This window comes from Sciurus vulgaris (genome assembly GCF_902686455.1).
Source record: "Sciurus vulgaris genome assembly, chromosome: 8".
Taxonomy (NCBI): Eukaryota; Metazoa; Chordata; class Mammalia; order Rodentia; family Sciuridae; genus Sciurus; species Sciurus vulgaris.
Genome location: NC_136468.1, coordinates 112,645,113 through 112,667,215, shown reverse-complemented (window position 1 = coordinate 112,667,215; position 22,103 = coordinate 112,645,113). Strand labels below are relative to the sequence as shown.

The 22,103-nt window shown below is 35.8% G+C and overlaps 1 long non-coding RNA gene across 1 annotated transcript; it reads left to right on the top strand.

Moving 5' to 3' along the window:
- The first annotated feature begins 583 nt into the window (after positions 1 to 583).
- Positions 584 to 17,668, top strand: LOC306668964. The gene is made up of 3 exons (XR_013765988.1): positions 584 to 663; positions 10,566 to 10,661; positions 17,029 to 17,668. It is a non-coding gene; the product is annotated as an uncharacterized lncRNA (long non-coding RNA).
- The last annotated feature ends 4,435 nt before the right edge of the window (positions 17,669 to 22,103 follow it).

Here is a 22,103-nt window from a genome sequence, read left to right as displayed (position 1 = left end):
TTTAGTTGGCAGTTTTTATAAATCTAAACAGTTTTTATAAATCTTAACCCTAATATCCAAAATTCACTTTCCTTTGTATTTAAACCAACTGATTTGGTAACTTTTATTTACACAAGAACTGCACACAAATGCTCACAGCAACTTTATGATTCATAATTGACAAAAGCGGGAAGCAACTACAATAGGTGAATGTCTATATGAACTGTGGTGCATGGATGAAAGGAAGTTGAGTTCAAGGATAAGAAGGAATGAGCTATCAAGCTGCTGTGGTTTGAAAGTCTCCTGGAAACTCATGTTGACACGTAATTGACATTGTAACAATGCTGAGAGGGAGAATCATTAAAAGGTGAGTAGATCAGGCACTCTGCCCTCTGAATGGATTAATGCTGTGTGGCAGGACTGGGCTAATTATCATAGGAGTAGCATTGTTATTAAACATCTTTCACAAACATACTCTTTTGCCATGTGATGTCTGCCATCACACTTCAAGGCAACAGCAAGACCCTTCCCAGAAGCTTCCTCCATGTTCTTGTGATTCCCAGCTTCTAAAACTCTGATAAATAAATTTATTTTCATTCTACCCAGAAAGCAGACTAAGACTCAAGCCATGAAAAGACATGGGTGAATCTCAAAAGTATACTGCAAAGAAATTGTTCTGAAAAGGTATGTACTGGACCAACTAGAATGACAATAAAAACATTAGTTGTTTCCAGGGGTTTTCAAAGACAAATTGAGCCACAGGGTATATTTTAGTTGAGGAAATTGTTCTATGTGATACTGTAATGCTGGATACATAATACTATAAATTTGACAAAACTCACAGAACTTTATAGCATAATGAATGGATATAATTATATGAAATTTAAAAGAAATGATTTAGGAGGTTAGGCAATTTTAATAGAATTCAAACTGTGACAAGAGAATCGAATTGCATGATAAATATATGAAATAACCTTACTAAAGGGAATGAGATTAAATTTTCTGACCTAATTTTGGCTATGAGTAGACATCATAAGACTAGTGGTAAAATAAACTGAATATAGATTCTGTACTATAGTAAGTAAAATTGTTTCTCAGTGGAATATTGAGTTATAATTTTAGCATCAATATTCTGGTACTTAAAAAAATAAGGAACTAGCAGATGGTGGGAGGCAGGATTCTCACTACTGGAATAAGAGGTTACAGAAAATCAAAGGGAAAAGTATAGAATAACCAATGAGTTATTGGATTGTCATTGAAGAGGTCAGTATGAACCTGTGTTTAGCTTAATATGGATAACAAAATATATATTCAGGCATATTTGCAGATATGTGTGTACACATGGATTAATATGTATACATGGATTTCATTTTTCAGTCAGTTAATAAAGCCTAGAGGTAATGAAACCCCTCCAATTCTGTACTCAGCTATTAGTTTTTAGATACCCTTCTCCAGTAAAAGGAGATAAGACTCCTCTGAAAAACATCTAATTCTAAGCCTAGTGCATACAACTCACATGATAAACCTGGAGCATTTTGAAATTAGGAAGTGCCAAACAAAGCAAGACAAAGCAAAACTCCATGATGAGGGAATGTCAAAGGGGCATAGGAGCTAGGAAAAAGTTTCCAGTGGCGAAAGCTAGAACAGTTTGAGCAACCAATAATGTAATACTGGACTATAGTGCTAAATATAAATAAAAATCTGTGAACCCACACTGATATAAATGATTCCTTGAGTAAATTAATAAATGGGAGATGCAGGATACATTTTCCATGTATGCAGAATAATTTTTAAGAAGATTCGTGTAGAATCTTTCGAGGCGGCAGTAGAACATAACTCCTTATTCCTTGACTTAATGCTGGGCATAGTAACTTTCTTCCAAAAAGTATAGCATGGAAAGAGTCACTTCACTTTGGAGAAATCTGGCAAACACTACATGAGCCAGCTGGTTAGTTTAACAATAGCCATAAGCCATGCTGGGAGAATAAACCCTTGATAACTTGGATGTGAATGGTATTTTATCCCTGTGATCTTCCTGCCTAAAACCCCTAACCCCAGTGTAACCATATGGAAAGTATCAGATAAATCCCAGTTAAGGGATATTCTACCAAGTGTCAGATTAGTACTCCTTCAAAATATCTAAACTGCCTAAAAGAAGGAAAATCTGAAGAACTGTCAGTTCAGAAGAGCTCAAAGAGACATGATGAATAATTGGGAAGTGGTATCCTAGATGGAATCCTGGAACAGGAAGAGGGTAAGCGTTAAATTTTTTTTAAAATATATGAATGTAGTATAGATTTTGTTAGTAAAATGTGTTACTATTGGGTCATCAGTTGTTAGAAATATTTCATACTGCTATAACATGTTAATAATAGGAGAAACTCAGTGCAGAAATATGGGAACTCTCCATACTATACAAATATTCTACAAACCTAAGATGAATTTAAAATAGTGTATTAAATTTGGAAAGCAAGGTGACGAAGAATAAAAGAGGAAGAAGATCATCTTCTCAGATGGGATTGTCAGAGATATAGGACAATCTGGCACTATGAACATACCAGCTTTTGTTATAGGCAATTTTCCCATGAATGACCAGGACTTAAAAGTAACATTAAAATATATATTATGCCAGGGAGAGATGGCAAGGAAGGGTGTAAAGAACTAAGGGAAAAAAAAAAAAACCCACCAAAAATATCAAATAACCCAATCAATAAATTGGTAACTGAACTAATTAAACAAACATCTCTCAAAAATAGAAATACATATGGCCAATAAAAGCATGAAAAAAATGTTCAATATCCTTAGCAATCAGGAAGTTCTAATTAAAACTACACTGAAATTTCATTTCACTTCAATTAGAATGACAATGGTCAAATACAAATAGTGACAATTGCTAGCAAGAATGAGGGGGAAAAGATACACTCATACATCTTTGGTGGGACTGAAAATTAGTGTAACTAATTTGGAAAGCAGTATGAAAATTCCTGAAAAGCCTAGGAATGGAACCACCATATGACCCATCTATCCTACTCCTTGTTATTTACCCAAAAGAATTAAAATCAGCAAACTATAGAGATACCTTAATACCAAAGTTTATAGCACCCAATTCACAATAGCCAAGTTATAGAACCACCCCAGATGCCTGTCAATAGATAAATGGATAAAAAAATGTGGTATATGTACACAATGGAGTTCTAGTCAGCAATACAGAACAAAAATTATGGCATTTACTGGTAAATGGATGAAAACAACATCAGATTAAGTGGAATAAACCTGACAGAAAGAATGTCTTTTTTTTTCCCCTCATGTGCAGAAACTAGAGAGAAAAAGGGGAATTAAAAAAGGGGTTTCATGAAAACAGAAGGGATATCAGTAGAGTAGAAGTGGGCAACCAAGAAGGAGGGAGAAAAAGAGAAAGGACTTGTGAGTGAAATTGACCTAACTGTGCATGTGCTATGTGCAACATATCACGATGCATTCCAATTTTATATATAACTATAGTACTAATTTTAAAAATAAATAAATGGAAGAAAGATCAATAGAATAGAGAAAGGTGTCAGAGGGAGAGAAGAGGGAAGAGAAAAAGCAAGTACTGGGGATTGAAATGGAGCCAACTATATTATATGCATTTATGAATTTGTCAATATGAAAAACAATAGCATGCACAATTATAATGCATTAATTAAAAATATGGTATGCATGTATGATTAAATACTCTGAGATCTTCAAAACACTTTAAAAATATATTTCTTGACATTCCAGGAGGTTTACAATCTATTGTATCAGAAGCATATGTGGGTGGGTACGTGGTTCCACTGCCTCTTTAAGTGTGCTTCTTTGTGCTTTGCAATAGGTTTTGTAGTTAAGACTCAATGGAAAAAAATAATGCTTTGGTTATTTAATTTATTTTATTCTTGAAGAAACAAAGTGTTTTTCACAAGCTATATTCCTCAAATAATAAAAAATGGAAATGTATGGTACTCTGCCAACTTGAAACAAGTGCTAAAACAAACCTAGGCTGTTAAAAGAAAGTTTCCTTGAGGAAGTGGTATTTGACCTGAGATCTAGCAGAATAAGAGAATTTAAATAATAAGTGAAAAGAACACCATTTTTAGCTGACCCAAGGAGATGCTTAAAATTACTATGGACTCTTAGAGAAACTGAATAAAATAAGATAAAAAAATAAATATAAAAATAACTTGGAAAGTGGCAAATCATGGAGCCAGAAAAGAAGTCACCATTCTTGTCTTGCAGTACATAATGGATGCTTTTCTTTTTTCCTTACAGTAATGGGAAAATATTGAAAGATGTTTAAAAAGAAGGTAGTAGTATGGAACTTTAATTTGTGAATTATTATTTAAGTCACAGCATGCAGAAAAGGCATAAAAGGGGCAAGAAAGTATTAGGATATAGTATCAGGAAGCCTGGGCTAGAAAACACAGACCCCCTCCAGCTATTCTAAGCAGAAACAAAATGTATTTGATGGCCTTATTAGGTAACATACTGTTTTAGTCAGCTATTTTGTTGCTGTGACTAAAAGATCTTGGAGCCAGAATTAAAGATAGGCAGTCAGTGTAGATAGGCAATCGGGCTGGACTGAGAAAATGGAGGCCAGTTCGGGTTGGGAAGTTGGAGACTGCCTGTGGGAGATTGGAATATTAATGTCTCCAGGGCCCTTTGATTACCAAGATTACCTGCCTATACTACCCTCCCAAAAGGTTGCAGACAGGGAGTTGTTAATTAATGCCTCCTGGGCTGCTTCCTGCCTGGATGCTCCATTTGGCCCTTGTACCTGCCCATCTGCTTCTTACCTTGTGGCCATCCCACCAGCATCTCCTGGTCCTAGTCACATCGCATACACAGGAAGGAGAGAAATAAGGGGGAAGAGAGCAGGAGAACAAAGAAAATCTAAAATATATAAAAGGGAGCAGGATGTTCTCATTTCTTGGGATACCAGACTACCAGCTATGGCCCCCTTCTCCCTCCCAGGAGAAGTCTATGTTTTTTACTTTTAAATAAAATCTGCTGTATGCTTGCCTCAGCGTGATTCTCGACTGTTCGAACTTCAACATTTGAGGAAAGCAGAACTCGTCACCAATAATCAGTAGTATCAGTCTTAGCAGAACAATTGTAGAGGAGGAAAAGTTTGAGGGCTCAGGGTTTCAGCGGTCCGCGGAAGGCTGGCTCCATTCCTTGGGGCTTGAGGTGAGGCTGAACATCGTGGCAGGAGAGCCTGACTCATATGATGATCAGAAAGCAGAGAGAGACTTTACTTGTCAGATACAAATGTATACCTAAAACCATGCCCCAATTCCCACCTCCTCCAGCCACATCCTACCACTTCAGTTACCGCTCAGCTAATCCCACTCAAGGAATTAAATCACCGATTAGGTTAAGATTCTTAAAACCCAATCATTTCTCCTCTGAACCTTTTTGCATCATCTCACAGGTGAACTTTTGGGGGACACCTCACATCCAAACCATAATGCTTACAGATGTCCAGGGGAGTCATAGAATCAGTAGTGCAAATGATTCAGTCAGGAAGCATACTTTTAAAAAGTACAATATAAATAATTACTGGAAAACAAACTTCGACGAGCATAAAAAATAAGATTAAAGTTTTCATAATTAGACTCAATAGACGTGAGTTGTATTCCAATAAATATAATCAGAATAATTTTAATTCATTAATATAGGAAAAAGTCAATATCTCTACTTTTTTCATTGCTATTGTTCATATAAGGGCCTAATTTGGAGAATTATTATTGCTAACTTTTTGTTTTTTTACAATCATAATTAAACAAAAGGTTAAGAACCAGTGATTGCCATGTTAACACCTGTTTTTAATGGGATGGATAATCTTGTTGATAGTTAATTACTTTCAGTTGATTGATGACAATGTTCCTCTTGAGAACTAATTTATATACGAATTGTTTTAATGTTTTGTTTTAAACAAACTCATAGTAGAGAAACCACAGTCTCACAGAGGTGGTATATTGGAATGAAAGACATTTTAAGCAATTTTGCATTCACAAAATATTCACTCATTGAGTTGATCACCAGTGAGGAAAGTTATGACAGATTTTCAGAACTGAACTTTAATTCCTTCATCAGTAGCCAATTTTAATAATTTAATCTGTAAAGTTATTGTTGTCTTTAAAATACTTTTAAAGGGAGAAACTGATTCCACGTCCATTCACTTTCTTTTTGTTTTATTTGTTTTCTTTTCTTTTTTTTTTTTCTCTTTACTATTTATGGATCTTTAATGAAAAATAGAACACTTAATCAAATTTTATTAGGTATCCTGTGATAGCCTTTCTCAGTTGTACCCTGTCAAGGTCATCACCTAACCCATGGTAAAACATGAAATATAGTACCATAATCTGCAGAAACACTACTCTTCTAGGTTTCCGTCTTTCACGTATGAAACTTACATTTTCTCACATTGTTATACCTTCTTGGTATAAAATGACACACATATTTAACATGGCCCTACACAGAAGGCCTGGTTTACAGCTCTTACTGTACATGACTCGCCTTACACATTTGACAAAACCCTGGTTGGTATCCTATTCATTTGAGCATGTCCTTGGATGTTGCATCAACAACAACTTGCTCTAAGAGCATCTCCATTTCTGCACATATCTTATCACAGAGCAGTGCTAGTGCTCAAGTGGACACATGATCATTGCAGCCACTGCTGTCAGAGAACATGGTATGCTTCAGATCGGCTGGGCAGCTGGCTGAACTACCAGGGACTTCTCCACTAATACCCTGGCAGGGAGCAGTCCCTCGACTTCTGGGACAAAAATGATCCCCTGAATGCTATCTTTCTCATGCCCATCCCTTTTGAGCTGAAGATCTCACACTGATTTGTAATGGTTGGCAGAGCTCAGCTTACCATCATGCAATCTGAAGAAAACAGCCTGAAAACTTTGTCCCTGATTTTTCCCAGTCAGGACAGCAGTGAGGGTTCAGATTGTCTGGAAACAACAAACACAGAAATGGTTTTCAAAAGATACTGTGGAGTTAAAGCAGGATGTATCTCTACAGTAGACCCTATAAAAGGAATTCAGGATAGAAGATTTCATTATCACCTTTACCAGGCACTTAATTGCTTTGTCTCTGAGACCAGCCTGAGTAACCATGTCTACCATGAATCAGAGAGCAGGCTGGTGCCTAATTGTTTTAATTTCAGGACTGCCAGAAAATATCTCTGTGCAAATCTTTTCTCCAATTTGTTAAATTGCCTTTGTTAAAAGGACAAAGGCTTGTAATTTATATAGAGTGGTAGTTAAAATTTAAAAAACACCACCTCATTTGAATATAAAAGCTATCAGACTTTCGAGAAGGATTTTCCACTTGGTCAGAGAAGCAGATAGCAGAACAAACCTAAAAGTTGCAGAAGAAACAAAACTTGGCCTACTGTCACATTTGGTAGCCTGTTAGCTCATGCTGTCTACTACCAATTTTCACAATTTTGAACAGAGCCTAAGTTATTCCTGAGAGAGGGAGCTAAAGAAGTATTAAAATGAATATATATATATATATATATATATATATATATATATATATATATTGTTTTGTCCTTCCTCTAAATAGTGCAAGTCAGAGTGAAATCCACTGCTATATTTGATCCTAGGATCATTTATCTATCTGCCCTTCTCTTGCTGATTCTCAGTTTTGATTTGCTGTTTTTTTCCTGGGTAGTGAGAGGAAACAACATGCCTCTTTTCCTACCAGTCTAAAAATAAACCTGCCTTAATTAAATTGCAAATGCAGTCATTAGGGTTTGATTCAAGAAAAATGACATGTGTTGGCATTACATAAGATCCCTTTGAAGCTTTCATGGAGTGCTGCAAGCAGCCCTTGCTAACTTGCCTTGGTCAAATCTGGAGAATACAGAATCGTGAACAGGCGCACATGGAATGTACAGAGAGATCTCACTAAGTTTTAAACCTATTTCTTTTGGAAAGTGAGGGGGAAAGTATGTTCACCCAACTCTGTTTCAAATTGTTCCCAGTGCTTCCACAAAATCTTTGTAAGCTCAAATAAAAATGTGAAACTTCCCGAGAAAACTTTGAGTACCCAAGTGATTCCTGAGAGGTGGCACTGCTTCAAAAGTTTTGTGGTTCAGGGCACCGTCAAAATGGGAGGTAGAGGCTACAGCCAGGATTGGTTACATCCACAGCTCCACAGCCGAGGTGCAATTTGAGATCCACATAATGTGCAATGAAACAGGTTGTTGATTGAAGTAAGTAATAAAAACACCAGCGAGCATATTGCCTTAGGGGACCAACAAATAAAACTCCTGAAAGAGGCAATAAGAGATCAGTGTGCTGAATGTTCATTTTGAATCCTCTGTAAGATGAGACTGTTGATCTGTCTTACGCTTCCATTTGGTTAAACATATTCTGTTGTCTTGTAGTTTTAAAGTGAAAATGTACTTGTTGTGAGGGTCACTTGATGAGTATTCAGGATGTGAAGCACATCAGCCCATGGGAGGGTTGTTAAGACTCCTCCAGTGATGAACCCAGGCCCTGCAGGAATTAAAATCATAGTTTGCAATTCTAAATCGAAATCAGGCAGATGCTGGTTAGTTACTGTACACAAAATGTGTACGCTGAGAGCCACACAGCCTTTTCATTTGAAATAGGAAAATCTAAGAGGTGAGACACGTAGAGCAGAGAAAACAGTTATATATTACTTTATTCCTACTCAAATAATAATCAGGGCTTATTAATCATTTTGCCTCACATGTTTCTAGGAATACAGAAGTAAACAACCCCCCAAAATATCTTGTCATCCTACAGCTGATATTACAGTGAAGAGGACAGAAAACATCAGTTGACATGTGCAATATACTGATTGAAACAAGAGCCCCTCCCACCTGCTCAAAGTGCCTAGCAAGGTGGACTAGATAAACACCTATGGCTTGCCTAATGGAAGAGAGGCATCTGCCTACTGGCAGTGGTCTCAACTACCTGTGTCACTGATGTATCTTCTCTACCAACCCAAAGTTGAACAGCCATTGCTAATGATCTTAGAGAGCTTTGATTAGTAAATGTTAAGATAGAGGAAACTTACATAGGATATAGTTATGTCATCAGGATCTAACATCAGTTTTAGCAATCTAAATATATTCTAATTTTTCTCTGTGTGACCTTTTGGTTCAGAGTTAACAGAAACACTCTCCATTTCTCTTCACCTCATCACTTAATTTTCTTAATTTATCATGGCTACCTTTATATGTCATTTTCACTGACTTATTTCATTTTCCATATGGCTTTTGCACTTTAGTATATATTTGACATTTTTAACCTGACTTTAGGATCCGTCTTTTCTAGGGAAATTAAGTCTAATTTTTTATGATTTTGGCCCGTATTTTATTTATTTATTTATTTATTTATTTAAATTAAAAATCATAAATTTACATAGGGCAATGTTGTTTGATTCATTCTGTTATTTTTTCCCTTCCCCCCCACCCCTACCACCCCTCTTTTCCCTCTATACAGTCCTTCCTTCCTCCATTCTTACCACCCTCCTTATCCCTAACCCTAAACCTAACCCTAACCCTAACGCTAACCCCTCCTACCCCCCCTTATATGTCCTCATCCGCTAATCAGCGAGATCATTCGTCCTTTAGTTTTTTGAGATTGGCTTATCTCACTTAGCATGATATCCTCCAATTTCATCCATTTGCCTGCAAATGCCATAATTTTATCATTCTTCATGGCGGAGTAATATTCCATTGTATGTATATGCCACAGTTTCTTTATCCATTCATCAACTGAAGGGCATCTAGGTTGGTTTCACAATTTTTTGTGTTTCTTTTCTGTTTCATGGTTTCATAGTTTTTGCTATATGAATCATATGACTAGTGTGTGTGCATATGGTATATATAATGAATGTTGAAATCTTAAGTTAATAAAAGGAACACATACCTAATAATTAACATTAAAATTTAGACCATCTCTAGGCTCAAGCCCAGAGTAAAACAAACAAGAAAAACAAAATAACCACATTCCTATAGCCATAGTTTTGACCAACCATCTATGGCTCACATTTTGCATTTTGTCTACACATCTTGAAGATTTAGAAACTATTTTTAATTGTTAAATGCAGGCATATTTATAGTGTCATACAGTTGCAAATATCTATATCTATGCATGTTATCAAAAGGAGTTTGGTCCCTCTTCAGCTTCCTGGGGTGATGAAGAGGTAGAAAGAGGCTCAGGTAGTATCATTCTGATAAGAGATAGGGAGTGACTCCAGAGGTTGGAGGGCTGATGGAAATCTTCATTGTGCCCATTTGCTGTAGTTTTGTTAGGGACGGTATTAAACAAAAGCTATCAAAATAGTATATTCGGATTTTAATATTTTAGAATATTCTCTTAATTCCATATTAGATTTGTTTATACATGTATTAATTTCTGTTTAATCATCTTTGACAGTTGAGAGGTCATTGCTCATGACATGTTGAAGAGATTTTGCCTCAGTTTCCTCATGGTCTTACTAATTGCTAATACTCTCTTCTCACTCGGAAGCTATTTGCTATAATTTTCCATGGTTTGTTCCTCATCCAGGCAACCTAGCGGGAGGAAAGAAATGTGGTAGTCCCAGAAGAATATCTTTATCTCAGTGAGATTTCTTACCTGTGGGTGAAATAGCTTCTCTTTGAGGTAAATGCAAATGTTTTTGTTTTAACTTTAATTCAGCATTCGCTTTGCTCAGCATCCACCAAGAGTATAATGAGGATATGCCTAGTCTCCATTGATATATTGCTACATACCAAGAGAAAAAAGATCTATTCTATCAAGGAGCAGCCCATTCACATCTGGGCTGTAATGTGTTCTTGGTTTTCTGAGTAAGAAGAGCAACTTCCCTCAGCCACTACTCTTAGGAAGTGGAGATTGCAACAGCTAGGGGAATATATTTTTTTCCCTTAGTATCTTAAACAGCTGCTTGAACTCTAAAATGACAGTTTTGTATGCATTGTGTTAGTCAATGTCTTCTAAGCCAGTGAACAAGGAGAAATTACAAGTAGGACCTCAGTATTTTTAAAGTTTTAAATACATCATACCAAAATGTGCAATGATTCTTAGCATTTTTATTATATTTATTATATTGGCCTAGCCTGGATGGCTCTGTCAGAAAACTTTTCTATTTAATGCCAAGTGTTCCTTTTTCCCAGTTTTGGAGATTATAGTTGTATCTGCGATTGGAGCCAGAGGTGGGAGTGCTGGCCAAAAAGGCCTTAGCTCAAAGTCTCAGTCCCAACTAGAATGGACTGTGAAATGAAAGTTCAGAATACTTAAAAATGATAGCAGTTTATCCCAGAGCTAGTACTGGAAGACACATTGGGTAAGAAAATTTTAGTTTAAAACAAAACCAAAGCAGAACAGAATAATGAAAAATTACTACGAGATATAGAGGTTATGTTGATTTTTGGCAAAGCAGAGTCTTTCAATTTATTTAGAGACAGATAATTCACATACAGATGTGACTAATTCTGTAACAGCAAACTAATAAGAAAGAATTTAAAATTTTTGCTTTACAGCTAAGTCCTTAACTTAGATTATGAAGATGTATTTTTTTTCACTTTTATTAGAGAAAAATTACAAAAAAAAAAAATTGGAATTAGCAATCTGAACATGTGCTTTCCATGATGGAAAAGGTAGGTTTTTTAAAAATAAACAATTTGTAGTAAAGAGAAATATATTAAAATTATATTGAATGATGATAAACACAAATCCTTACATTTGGCATTGGGGGTGCGGATAACAAACAGTAAATGAAGAAGTCATCATTAATTGCAAACACCGTAGGCCTCATCGTGTGTGTTCTCACTGCACCAAATAATAAACCCAATTTATAGACTATAAGTATTTTCCTGTAGTGGCTTTTGGCTAGAGGACAATGACATGTCTATGAAAAGCTATGGCCAGTGAAGAGTACAAGGTGATAATCTTTTTTTTCATATTTTGAATGCTGCATTCCAACTGTATTAGCTTATGAGGAGTACAGAATTCATTTCCCCACCCTTGGCTGGGGGCCTTATCCCAATATCCATAGTTGGACAATATCATGATCTTATAATTTTTCTTCATGTTGCCTGATAAAAATCTCATAAATATTAACTGTTGGGACTTACTTTAACTGGGATGGAATTGAGGATGTAGTTGCCACCTATTTTTTTTTTAACATAGTAGATGGCATTTAATGTTCATCTTGTTAGATCTATTGTTTCCTTAGGTCACAATTTGATTCTGAAATTGTAATTGGAAACTTTAATAACAGCCTTTAATCTAGTAATTATGTTCCTGGAACTAAAGAAGAGAACTAAATTCAACAAAGTGAAGGAATCAGAGCCTTGTGGTCCTCTTCTGGAGTAGTAGCACCTTTTCCTCCGTGGATTCTCATTTTATGCAGGAGAATATAAGGCGACTTTGTCAAATACTTTGCTAAAGGCATGTAAACCTATAAACCCCAAAATGTTCAGAAAATGGGATGAATGTCATTTATACCTGCAGGTGTCTTAGATTTATTATGTATTTTGAATTTGGATTGGGACTAAGAAAAATTATCAGAAGAAATAATAGAATGTATCCACATGGACAAAGTGAGCAATATGGATAATGTCAAATCAGTACTTAAAAAAACCAGGAAACATGCAGAAGAAGAGATCATAAAAACTGAATATACATTTTCTATTACCAGAGTCTAGTTCTTGTCAACCCATTACCTATACCAGTTACCAATGGGAAATGTCTGCACTAAGGGAAAGGTACATGCTTTAGTGTAAGTTGTGATTCTTGAAATCCACAAGAGTCCCTTGCTCAATTATGCCAGATTAGGTGGAAAAATGTCCTCCACCATCCTCCAACATAGACTAAAATACACCTAAGATGTCTTGTTTCCCCTGTCTCCTTGCTTTCAAACCACTTAGTACGTAAGAATGAGGTCAGGTGAAAGTAGAACAAAGAACAAAATATGAAGAACTCTTTCGTACCAGCTGGAGGAAAAGGGTGTGTTAGTATATGTTCTCTTACTTAACAGGTCCTGGGTCTGAGACAGAAATCCAGGGATTTGATGTTGATTTCTCATTTTCACAATTACTCAATAAGGAGGAAAGAAAAAAAAAGTATATTTTTAGAATTGAATTTGAATCATAAGGATATGAAATTATTAATTGATATTTTGTGTTAATTAAAATTTGAATTTTCTAAGATATTTCTCCTAACCCTTGTCTGTTACACTGTGAATGGCTTACACTTGTTCAGGCTAGTGTGTGGTGAAGTTCCATTTACCAACCACAGTGCTTGGCATATAAATAGTTTGTTGTGTCAATAAATAAAAGTAAATGCGATTCCATTTAGTTCAAAAACATAAAAAGTATATTAGTAAAGGTACTAAGTGCCTTAATAAAGTCTCCATTCTCAATAACAAAATAACAATTTTGTTTTCCATTAAAGAGAGATACTATTTAGATTGATTAGGAGACTCAGGTCCCCATGTTTATTCAGAGACTGAGGCTCTACCTTTATTTAGCTAAGATACCTGATGGTCACCAACAGACAAAAAAGAAAAGTAATGGTACTGAGAAGCTGCTCCTCTTCTTAATTGCCAGTGCCTTCAACTGATACCACCACCCAGATTCCCTTCATCAATGAGTTCTGCTTACCTGACCCAATCTTGATGCAAGGTGACCTGGAAAATGAAGTTGAGTTGTGTCCATGAGGAGGAATTGTGTGTACAGAGCCTCTAACCAGTCTTCACTATGTAGTCATGCTGCAGAACCTTATACAAACTTTGTTAAATAGTGTTGGTAGATTTGATCTCACAAGACTATGTAGTAGCATAATTGGTGATAGTCTGCTGATGTATAGCTCTCAATAGTCATTAAATTCAGAGGCTTGTGCTGGCCCAAAAGTGTTTTCTTAGATTATAATTTATAGAATCTCAGTTTACAGTTACATTATAGAGAATAAAAAATTTTGTTAAAGTCGATCTAGAGAGGGGGAGAGAACTAAAGAAAGAATATTGCCTCCTCTTAAGTTATACGAATTAGGTCTCTCACTTAAAATAAAAAAAAAAATGATTTACTACAATTATAGCTCATAAAGCCAAACTGGTGGATATTTTCATTTTCTTTATAATTCGATCTATACGTTTTTTGAATTTTTCTATGCAGAGATTAATTTACTAAAGTTTAGTTTATACTAGTTCAAAATTACACATGTAAATGTAATTTATATTATATATCACCGACTATATTTCTAATATGAGTTTCTTATTAACCTTTTTAAAAATACTTAGAAATTTAAAATTGTGAAGTTGTTGACCTAATTGTCATTTTTATATTTGGAGCTAATGACTCCCAGGAATAGGTAGTTAAATGTTTAGTTATAAGAAGGACACAGAATGCTTTTTGTTAAACAAACAACAGAATTTTACTTACTTGTATATTTATGCCCAGGAGTGTTTAAGAGTGGTTGTAGAGATAACACAAAAGAATAGTCATGGATTTTTAAATAAACACTTGTTTAAAGATTATATGTGTGAGGCATTGTGAAGAAAAAGCATTATAGAAGGTAGAAAATCATCCTTCATATCTAATGATGGCTAATTTTAGTTGTCAATTTGACCAAAATAAAGGATGTCCAGAAAACTATCAAAACATTATTTCTGGGTTTGTTTGTTGGGGTGCTTCTGAAAGAAATTAACACATGAACTACTAGAATGAGTAGAGAAGATTGCCCTGACGCTACAGGCCAGTACCATCCAGTCCTTTCAGGGCTGGAATAGAACCAGAAATCAGAGGAAGAGCAAATTTCTCTCTGTGCTTTTGTTGGAGTCCCTATGTATCTTCTCCTGTCCTCAGATATTGGTATTCCCAGTTCTTGGGTCTGCAGACTAGGACTTGGATTATACCATTGGCTGTCTCTGTTCTCAGGTTTCTGGGATTGGAATGCAGCTATATCACTGGCTTTCCTGAGTCTCCAGTTTGTGGATGCAGATTGTGGGCCTTCTCAGACTTCAGAATAAATCTAAGACTTCTCAGCCTTTCTGCAATAAATCTCCTTCTATTTATTTATGTATCATATTGGTTCTGACTCTCTGGAGAGCATTGAATAATATGGTATTATAGATAACAGATGGAAGTATTGATGAGGAAATATCAGGGAACAAATGTAAGAAAAAAGACCCATACCCCCCCCATAAAAAAGCATAATGTTATGAAAAAGGCAAAATGTTATGTGACATTTAGTTTGAAAGAAAGGAAAACAGGCCATTTTCTTTTTGGACAGATTCTCTTCAGTTTGGTGAGCACATTCCAAATGAACACAGTTGGTGAGGAAACAAGAAAGGGTCTCATCCATTATGTTTGTTTGGAAAAGGATAAGTCATATGCATTCATCAATTACATGGTAAATGTTGTTGCCTGATGACCTATAGGTATGGACAATGCACTTTTATAGTTATTAGCCAAAAAAAAAAAGCAAAATGGGGGTGAAGGTGGGATATGAGTTACTCCACTGTTTTTAGCAAAATAAATACAGAAAAATAGACAAAAACTTTTCAAGAAATGTATTACTATTCATTATAGACATATTGGAAGAAAATGTTCATATAAGATTCTCAAAAATTAAAATATAAATGCTAATAAACAGTTGGACTTCCATACCCTTCTTGATGCCTTGCATTTATCAATCCACTTAATTTCCACACAATACTTAGGAGTCAGTATCAAAACCATACCCAAACTATATATGAAGAAACAATCTAAAGGAGATTAAAAAATTTCCCCAAACCTTACTGTTATGAAAATGGAGTCAGGATTTGAATTTAGGTACAGGTGAATCTGTACTCTTAACCAAACTATTAAATTAACTCTCTCTATATTTCATTCAAAAACATCCTAGAAATAGGAAAAATAATACTAATATGTTTAGCTCTCACAAATATGAATCTTTCCTGGACCCTGTTTGGGTCCTGGGTTTCTTTTATTGTTGCTTGGTTCTTAAATATGTGACTTCTGTGATTTTCCTTTCTCATTCCAAAATGTGGGTCTCTCCTTCATTGTCACTTTTCCTGCTTCAGTATGAGTAGCTACAGGTGGCTGATGATGAATAATAAGCAATGCCATGTGATGTTCATGAATATGGGCTTTGGAATTAGAAAGTTTTATGTTTGAATACAAATGCAACCTGTGGCAGTGGCTGTCATTTTTGACATAGTAGACAATTTATCAATACTTCAGTCTCCATTTCTGTATATTGGAAACAATACTTGATATGTAGTGTTGATTTTCAATTTAGGGGTGCGATCAGAACAAGGTCTTTAGAACACACTTAGAATATTATAAATCTATTCAAATACAAGATACAGATTTTTTTTTTATTCAGTCATTTGTAACATGTTTGCAGTGGAGGTAAATGCATATGCATGCATTTTTTTCATTTCGTTTTGGTCTCCAGATTACCTCATTTATTAGCATGTTAGAATATCTGTGCCATGTGCTCATGAATCAAAGATATATTCATGTCATTGAGCAAGAGGAAGACATTGTAATATTGTAACACGGAATTAGAAAGTCTACTATTGTTCAAAACTGTGTTCTAGCCAGGAGCGGTGGCACAAACCTGTAATCACAGCAACTTGGGAAACTGAGGCAGGAGGATCACAAGTTCAAAGCTAGTCTCAGCAATTTATTAAAGCCTTAGCAACTCAGTGAGACCCTGTCTCTAAATAAATATAAAAAAGCGTTGGGAAGGTGGTTAAGGGGTTAAGTGCCCCCGGGTTCAATCTCCAGTACCACAAAAAAAAAAAAAAAAAAAAAAAAAGTAGTGTCTCTTAGGCCTATTGAAGCTTGGCATTTCTGCCCTTGTTTGTATCTGTGTCCTTTATTACCTTAAACCTTGGGTCAGGTACCCACTCAGCTCTGCATGTGGGCATGTGAATCATTTTTAAAGAGTGTTCATCTAAGAACTAGTAATACAGTTTATTGACCTTAAATTTGCCTCATCTATCTCATCCCCTTTTAAGATTGAAGCCAGATGTGCAGTGAAACTCACAGCATCCTGATTTGGACCCCTAGACAGACATCTATAAGTCTTTAGTTCCTGTCATATGCTTTCCAGATCATCTCAGAATGAGACTTCTCCACAACAGAAACAATTGTTTCTTGGAAATGAATTGTTCTCTTCCAGGATCACAAGTCTGACAGTTAAAAATCCTGAGTGCCAAGTGGGAATTGATCCCCTAATGATCAAAACTTCTCTGGAGCTACCTTGCAGACCAAGAACAAGAACTGAAGAATTTGACTGGACCACAATTTGACCAAGACTGCTTAATTTTGAATACCTCTCACCTCTGCCCCAGTTCTTCCTCTATATGAACCTACATTTCATGTCAGCAACTGGAGGATAAAGCTGAGGTTTCATTTTGCCTTCTCAGTATGTCCATATTGATTGCTTTTCACATTATTATTTCTGCTTGTTTTTTTTGAGGAGTGGCTAGACCTGGATAGTTGGGACACCCAGAGTTAGGCTTCTGGTAACAATTTCGTGGACTGGGTCTGTGATGAAGGCAGTAGCTGCTCTTGAAGCACTAGTGTAATGCTGTCTCCCCTTTCCTACCAGCCACAAGCAGCCCAGGGCTTATCTCAATCCTCACAGCCATTCCTAGGCTCAGGTGAACTCCAGGCAGCAATTATAGCCTCCACACCGTAATTAATATGTAGTACAACAAACGAGGCCCTTGTTTACAGTAATATTTTTATTCAATTTATCTTCACAATCTGAGAAAGTGTTTAATTTGCCTTAATGATATTGGCCACCCCAGCCTTTATTACAACATAGGACATAATTACCCTGCTTTAAGTTAATTTATAGACCTCATTAACACCCTTGCTTTTCCACTGTGATTAAAAATCTCCTAAGAATTGAGAACTCTCTGAACGGTAGGAGAATTATTGTGATTTATTGTTCACCCTGGCAGTCCTGAGCATAGACTGATTTACTATTGTGGATCCCCACTGAGGTGAACAGAGTTTGGGGGATGAGGTTGGGCTGCTGGGGAAGTGCCTTTACTCCTCACAGGTTGAGGGTAACGGTTTAATATGGAGCCTGCCGCTTGCTGCACAATAGCAAGAAGGAGTCTCAGGAGGACAAAACCTCCAGCAATAACTAGCTAACAAGATGTCGTTTCTGCCAAAGGGAAAGTAATTGTATCCCTTTATTGGAAATGAAAAGCTAGGACAAGTCTTAAATATTCCAGCTGGTATTCGTTTTCCTCCCTCCCAGGGGGATGGCTTCCATAGAGCTCTGAACCAGTAACATGGAACCCAAGTTGCTTGTACATTCTTTTTCTGACAAAGGATTGCATCCTTACATTTTCCTAGGACTAATACTTATTTGCAATAATAATTCTTAGCTAATAGATCAAAAGTACTGGCATCACAATTGCCCTTAAGGTTCAAGAGGAAGAATGGGAACTTTCGGAACTCATGTTATCATTAATAAAGGCTGTTTAGTTTCCACCTGGTGCCTGGTATTATATTAGTCTTATATCATTTTCACAATAGGTTTAGAAAATGAACTTTGATGGTGATGCTAGGAGGCAGAATGTTTTTAAATTCAAAATCGGAGTTAACCTCTGCCCAAATCAGGACATTTTTTGTAGACAGAGTGACTTGGTTGGAGTTCTTATGAATTGAAAAGAACTGGGGCATCTATTTTCTAGAACTCAAGAACATTATTGTTCAACTCTGAAGGAAGAAGGCAGGGAGCTTCAGAAAAAGATCTAGCCAAAGACTTAGGACAAGAAAGTCAAAAAGTGTTTCATGTATTTTCCTTGAACTCATTCTGATCTGGTTTAGTACCGCTGTGGAGGAGGGTGTGGAGTTGGATTGACTGGATACATAAACTGTAACTGACTTTATAAATTAAAAACTAATGTTTAAGACACTTAATTGTTAATGATTTTTTTTATTAGTTATCAGATGCTTCAGAGAGAGAGACACACAGAAAGACAGAGAGAGAATAAAAGATACTTGATCTTCTTTATCCTTTCATTTTCATACCAAAGAAAAGCAGTCCTGACTCATTCTTTCTAAAGAGTTAATGGAGTGTGTGTTAATTGAGAAGGAATCTTGCACCCAGGAGGACTGAGGTTTACTCCTGACACTCCTAGAAGCTTTGTACCTTGTCTCTAAAGCTCTTTACAAATCATCATAAAAGAGAAATGATCTCAGAAGCACTTAAAGCCTTTTCTGCACCCACTTTTCCAATAAATTTCAAACACATCTTTCATTTTGATCACAGAAATGCAAATTTTCTGAGAGGCAAACTACAGCATGACTAAGTCCAAATTGAGTACAGAACATTTACTCAAGTGGAAAGGATAATGCAATGAAACATAATGCAGTGAAACATAATGGAACTCACTCAACTTCAACTGCCAACCACATATGCTTTACATCATTGGCTTATTGTCTGGCGTCGGGTTTGCACATATTATTTTAACACTATTAAACCACTTAGAAAGAAAAATAATGTTTACACACTGCAGGCAATTTAATGCACTTGTTTCTCCTTAAATGCATTTTTTATTTTTTCCTATAACTGATTCATAAGAAAGTCAGATTTAAGAGTAGTAAAATGGTTTCAAACTAATCAGGGATGTAAGTTTTTATTTTCGTTAGGCTGAATCTCATCATAGGTACAGAAATGGAAATGTGTGGTCTAGTTTCTCCTCCTTCTGCAGGATAATGGTTGCTAGGCAGCCTCCTGTATAAAGAAAAAAAACACAGAATTTTCTTTTATCTATGAACTTTTTCAGTCATGCCTTGTCCTCTATGCATTTCCTTCTGAATCTATATGGTGGGGTATGGCTTGCTGGGCAGCAGTTATACCATGTCCATATAACTGCCTTAGTGCTGCTGAGGAGTCAGTATGTAAACACAAGGGGACAGAGTAAAGCAGATGAATGCTATCCAAAAAGTAAGCCTGATAATGTCAAAGAGGCTTAAAATCTGCATCATGAATATTTTCATTAAATTCTATTTTATCAAAGTAATGCATGCAAAATAGCTTAAAAAGTTAAGTAGTAAAACTAAAAGGATTAAAACCAAATGACTCTCTGCTTCACCACTCCCCTCGACCGTCTTCCTCTCCAAGAGCAAGTGCTCTTGGTCCTCTTTTAATTGTTTAGTCTTCATAATTCTAAAGACGATGAGTAAATTGCTGCCATTGGATTTATTATTTAAATATCAGTCGACTTCCTGTTATAACAAAAAAAGGATTTAGGTCTCTTGTTTTGAAAGTTTTTTTCATGTCTTTCATTCTCCTGATTTATATAATCCTGTTAAAATTTGGTGTTAAAACAACATGCAGAGGTTATGTTGTTTAAAAAACAATCACTGTGTTAATATGATCATTTACCATTTTATTCATTTTTTATAAAGTTTAGAATTTCTTGTGTGCTTGTGTTTTTATTTGCCTAGTTTTCTTGATATGTATTATTAAATCCTGTTATATTTTCTATTATATGCTAAGTGTTTTTTTTTTTTTTTTAAGTCAAAAAATTTAGTAAACTGTGAATTCCAAATTCCTTCTGCAGGTCTTCCTTCTGGAAACTTTTATTCTCCTGCATGTGGTCTACATCTGCATTCCAGCTATTTGCTTTTGAATTTTCTTGGCTGCCATCCTAGATAGAATAGTTTATTTCTTGTATACCAGATTTTCTTTCTTGGCTGATGCCATTATTTGGGTGGCACATAGTCTCAAGTGGTTTCATCAAGTTAAAAAGATGTAAAGGTAGAAGCTGTGGTGATCAACACTCTTTGCCCGTCTCTTGCATCACACTGCCCCAAATGGACTGATAGTGCTGTATGCCTGGTCCTTCTTGTTTTCCTGTTTCATAATCCTCCTGGTCATTCCCTTTCTTATTTCTTTTTTTGTTTTTCACTTTTTAAAATTGTATTTTTTTCTTTTTAGATATACATGACAGTATTTTGATATATATACATATGTGAGGTACAACTTCCCATTCTTGTGGTTGTACATGATGTGGAGTTATACTAGTTATGTATTCATGTATGAGCAAAGGAGGGTTACGTTCAATTCATTTTACTGCCTTTCCTATTCCCATTTCCTTTTTTATTTCTTATGATGAATGTCCCATATTCAGGTAGCATATCTTCCTCTTTGCTGTTGTATGGAAGGGAAATCTTCTTCTACCCTCTGAGCTTTTGATAACTGAGTCTACGAAGCAAAGTGACAGCAGACAGATTAGCAAAAAAAGAATACAAAGTCATTACTTGCATGGGACATCACAGGAACAAAAAGTGAATAATGAACAATGCAGGAAAGATCTGGAAATTTATATACCCTCTTTATAAGGTAAAAGGAAGAGGGGCTATAAGTAATATAGAACAAAGAAATGTTTTGGTGAAAAGATGAATCTTGCCTCAGAAGAATAGATGACATCCTATGATAAATCCTGCCTAGGTGTAGTGTTGACCTGGTTGAGAAGATTTCCAGGAGGGATTCCTAAATGTTCAATTTTTTGGTAGATCTATCCATTAGGACCGATAAAGAATCTTTGTGCAAAGTCTGTCCACGCATTTGTGTTCCTCAAGTGGCATTTGTTTGAAGAAACAGCATAACAAAGTGGCATATTTGAGAATGGCATTTATTGAACTCCTTCGTGGTATATTATATCTCTTTAGGGGAAGACATCTCTAGTCACTTTCTAGAAAATGTAGCAAGAGATGAAATTTTGAGAGATTGTGCATATTTAGAAATGTCCTGATGTTATACTCCCCTGTGTCTGGGTTTGACTGGATATTTAAATTGTAAATCATTTTTTTTCTGCCTGTATTGGAAAGAGCATTGCTCTGCTGACCTTCTTCCAAGGTTGCTATTAAGAAGTCTGATATATTCTGATCCCTGAGTCCTTTATTCCATCTTTCTTTTTCATTACAACTCTCAACATCCTTTCTTTATCTCTAGTGTTCGTATGCAAAGGTAGAAGCTGTGGTGATGAACACTCTCTGCCTGTCTTTTGCATCACACTGCCCAAAATGGACTGATAGTGCTGTATGCCTGGTCCACAGT